This window comes from Bos javanicus, chromosome 19 (assembly GCF_032452875.1).
Source record: "Bos javanicus breed banteng chromosome 19, ARS-OSU_banteng_1.0, whole genome shotgun sequence".
NCBI lineage: Eukaryota > Metazoa > Chordata > Mammalia > Artiodactyla > Bovidae > Bos > Bos javanicus.
The window spans coordinates 19,817,379-19,821,974 of record NC_083886.1 but is presented as its reverse complement, the minus strand read 5'-3'; the positions used below and the strand labels follow the sequence as shown (position 1 = coordinate 19,821,974).

Genomic DNA, 4,596 nt, shown 5'->3' with positions numbered 1-4,596 from the left:
TTACAATGGAATACTGAGCCTTGAAGGAAACTGTCCTATGCAGATGAACATGGATGAACCTAGAGGACCTTATTTATGCTCAAAGAAGTCAGTCACAAAAAGACACTGTATGATCCCACTTCCATGAGGTACCCTGAGCAGTTCAGTTCTTAGCACCACGGTAGTTGCCAGGGGCTGCGGGAGAAGAAATGGGGGAATTGCTGCTCTGTGTTTATAGAGTTTCCATTTTACAAGATGAAAATGTTCCAGAGACATCACATAGCCTGTAGTTAATACGACTGTACACTTAAAAATGTTTTTAATTTTTACAGCTTTTCTCTGACCCCATGGACTGTAGCCTGTCAGTCACCTCTGTCCATGGAATTCTCCAGGGCAGAATACTGGAATGGGTAGCCGTTCCCTTCTCCAGGGGATCTTCCCAAACCAGGGATCAAACCCAGGTCTCCTGCACTGCAGACGGATTCTTTACCAGCTGAGCCATGAGGGGAAACCCATAGTTTTTCTCAGTTTCCCCACATCTCCAAACTATACTTACTGTACTTTTTAAAAAGTTCAACAAATAAGCAAGAATGACTTTGATGGTGGAGATGGCAGGGTCATCAACAGTGAATAGGTCTGGCTTATGTCCCCTTTTCTGACACTGCTGTGCAGGAGGGCAGGGCGTTGAGGAGGCTGGCAGTTGACCACACACTGCTTCAGACAAGAGGGTGCCTCTTCCCCATCCATCCCACTCACCTCTTCTGCAACAGACCCTATGGCCACAGGCCAAACAAGGACAGAGGGACATAGTTTCTTTTCTTTATTTTTAAAAATATGTTTTCCCCATTTTTATTTATCACACCACTTAGCTTACGGGCTCTTATTTCCTCCCCCAAGGATAGAACCCATGCCCCCTGCGGTGGAAGCACCTAGTCTTAACCACTGGACCACCAGGGAAGTCCCTTTGCTTTTTTTTTTCCTTTATCATTTATTTTGTGGGAGTTTGCAGGATCTTAGTTCCCTAATCAGGGATGGAATCCCTGCCCAACTGCAGTGGAAGCCTGGAATGCTAACCATTAGGCCGCCAGGAAATTCCCTTCCTTTTTAAAGAAAAAACAAATAATAATCATAATAAATCATGATAAAAATAAATCATGACAAAAATCATAATAAACACTCATATATCTCTATCCTCAGCTTTTTTTGCCTCTTTCACACAATAGAAACAAAACATTATAAAGTCCCCTTTGGTGCCTTAACTCCAGTCACCCCCTCTCTATTTTTCTAATGTTTTTACTTTTTCCTTGCTATCTTTCCCTTTGCGTTAGTAAACGGTACATCTTGTTCTACGTCTGAAAATCACACTTCCTTTTGTGCCCTTTCTATGCTGATTCCTTTGAATCTGGATCATTCCTTTCAAGAGTTACCTATTGTTCCGTGATACGAACAGGCAATCAGACACCTCCATTCAGGTCATTCTAGCGCTGTCCCCAGGAACATCCTTGGGGCATCTCCATGTGCGCCTACATCTGCCCTCCTGGGCCAGGCCACCGGGTCTAAACAGATATTTACTCCCGAGTTTCCAGCAGGAGGCCCGTGCCGGGGGAGTGAAGGGCGAGAGCAACCGAAGGTGGTTTTGCTTAGTGACCTGCCCCTCGGGGTCAGGGAGGCTCGCTCACCTCCCGTCGTCCCTGCAGCCCGGCCTCCATCCCTCGCGGCTCCCTGAATCTTTCTCCGGGGACAAGTCTCGTCCGTGCCTAAAGCGCCCTTCTAGCCCACTCGGTTCCCGGTGCACTCGGTCTGAGCTCCTGCGCGCTGCCCCCAGTATCTTGCTGATGGGGTGGAAATGACCCGGCCAAGGTCACAAGGCGGCGCGCGGAGCCGGCTGAGACGCCAGCACGGACGCCCTGCCTTGGCTCGCCGGCCACCGCCGCCGTCTCCGCTTCGGCTCCGTAGCAGGCGTCGGTCTCGGTTTCTCTCCGCCCGCCGCCGCCGCCTCTTTCGAATCCCCCCGCGGGCCTCTCCGCAGGCGCCGCGCCCCTGCGGGCGCCGGAGGCGGGGCGGAGCCGGGCTGGCTGGCGCTGCGGGTTCGCAACCTACCGCGGGCAGAACGGGGGACGGGGTGCGGCAGGTCTCGGCCCTCAGCACGCCGCAAGGGCTCGGAGAGCCGGGTCCCGGCCCGCGGATCTGGAGGGCCGGGCGGCGGGGCCGGGGGCGGAGCTGGGGGCGAGGCACCGCCCCTCCCGCGCCTGCACCGCCTCCCCTCCACTGAGAGCTTCCACCGCTCCCTCGGCTGTCAGGCGCGGTGGCCAAGTGGTAAGGCGTCGGTCTCGTAAACCGAAGATCGCGGGTTCGAACCCCGTCCGTGCCTACCCTTTGAGGGTGTGGGTTTGGTCGTGGGAGCTTTAGCGTCCCACGTGCGCTGCCCACTTCCTCCGTGATGTGGCGTTTTTTTTGCTTTTTACTTTCCATGTCATTCCTGGCCTCCTCGAGTCCCACCCTTCCCCCTCCATCCCTAGGCTCCGCGGTCACCAGCGCAGGCCGAGCCAGTTCGCGCGCTTCGCCGGCCGCCCTGCGCCTTCCCTCCCCGGAGCCCATCACCCCGCCGCAATGCGCAGGGCGAGGCTCGCCTGAGATTCCCGTGTTACCCGTGGGGATTAAGGCCCGCACTAGGTACCGGATCGTTCAGCTGGAAGGCGCCTTTTCCCTTTCCCAGCCCTTGGGAAACTGATCCTTGAGGTCTGGCGCCTGCCTGTGTGATCCCTTGAATCTGGCCCGTAGCCAGTGATGACACTCCCCATGTCATTTCTAGGATCAAAAACCCAACTAATATGACATTAGTGCCTCTCATTTCCTGGTATGCTCCTTCTTCAGTTGTGACCCTCAGAACTGAAAATATTGGGTTAGCCCAAAATTTGTCTTAGTTTTTTCTATAACGTCCTATGGAAAAACTCGAACTTTTGGGGCCAACCCAATTCCACTCGAGCTGTAGTCTTATTAAGGGAACTTCACCTCCCTCATTCTGTACCTCATACTTCTGTTGATGTGACCACAGAACACAACTTTCTGCTGGTCCCATTGCACGGTTGACTATGTGGAGCATCAGGTGGACTGGATGTCAGCAGAGTCTATCTGGGGCAGCGTCTAGGGCTCAGGCAGCATGGAAATAAATACACTGATCTTTCCCTCTAAGATTCCAAAAAATAGAAGAGTTGTGCTTGCACTTAAAAAAAAAAACAAGTTTTTTTTTTTAAGCTTATTTATTTATTGGCTGCCCTATGTCTTTATTGTTGCATGCAGGCTTTCTCTAGTTGTGGCGAGCATGGGCTACAGTCTACTTTCAGTGCACAGGCTTCTCACTGCAATGGCTTTTCTTGTTGGGAAGCACGGGCTCCAGGCGGCAGGCTCAGTAGCTGCAGCACACGGGTTCACTAGTTGTAGCTCACAGGCCCCTTTGCCCCGTGGCAGGTGGGATCTTCCCGGAACAGGGATGTCTCCTGTACTGCAAGGTGAATTCTTAACCAGTGGACCACAGGGAAGCCCCTGCGCTTGGCTTTTGAATGGAATGCTGAGTGTCATCATGGAATTGTGACTAAGTGCAAATCGATTTTCCAGACATTCAGACTCCAAAAGGGGGAAAGGTCCTGGATTCCTGGTTGCGGCCTTGAATACTGTCCCTCAGCTTGGATTCCTGATGAGAAGGAACTCAGAGGCTGGACATTGGGTTTCCTGCTGTTGCTGGAACAGAGAATTCCACCCCAACAGAGCGGGGTGGAGGGGTGGATGAGTCAAGCCAAAGTCAATAAAAGAGGGTCAAGGTACAGAAGAGGTCAGCATACAGATGTTGGGGGAAACATGGGGGAACCCAGAGGTAACAAGCCAGAGGCAGGGGTCAAATACGTATCCCAAGTCAATGTTGGTGAGAGGAGGTGGAGGAGGAGAGGCAGGTCCAATACAAGCACCAGGGTGAGCCAAGAGGCCTGGCAGTTACCTTGTAGGCCCACAGGTCCCTACACTCACCTCCATGCTTGAAGGGAGGGCAGAAGGGGACACCTGTATTGAGCTTATTGCCACGTGTGAAAGTGTTACTTGCTTAGTCCTGTCCGACTCTTTGGGACCCCAGGCTCACCAGGCTCCTCTGTCTACGGGATTCTCCAGGCAAGAATAGTGGAATGGGTTGCCATGCCCTCCTATAGGTGATCTTCCTGACCCAGGGATCAAATGTTGGAGGCAGATTCTTTACCATCTGAGCCACCAGGGAAGCCTGGTGTCTATTGCTTGACCCCTGTTAAATCATTTATATACCCTGGACTTCAACTTTCTTGGTTGCAAAATTCGAGAGTTGAAAGGGATGTTTTCTAAGTGCCTTGTGGCTTGAAATTCTAAGTTTCTACTTCAGAGCCTGGCCCTTGGAGAAGCAAGGTAGGGAGAAGGGGAGGACGGGGAGAGGCCTCCAGGGGCCTCACCCCGCCCTCTCTCTCATAGCTGCCAAAGTAGTGAATTTCACAGTAGGGCTTGGACATGATGCCCTCGTGATGAGACTACACAGCCCTGGCTCCTCCATCCAGAGTAACAGCCAGTCCTCCCTGATGGGCAGGACCAGAGCTACAAATCCCA

The 4,596-nt window shown here is 52.7% G+C and overlaps 1 non-coding gene across 1 annotated transcript; it reads left to right on the top strand.

Moving 5' to 3' along the window:
* The first annotated feature begins 2,278 nt into the window (after positions 1-2,278).
* TRNAT-CGU (transfer RNA threonine (anticodon CGU)) lies at positions 2,279-2,350 on the top strand. Its single transcript has one exon. It is a non-coding gene; the product is annotated as a tRNA-Thr (tRNA).
* Positions 2,351-4,596: the final 2,246 nt, after the last annotated feature.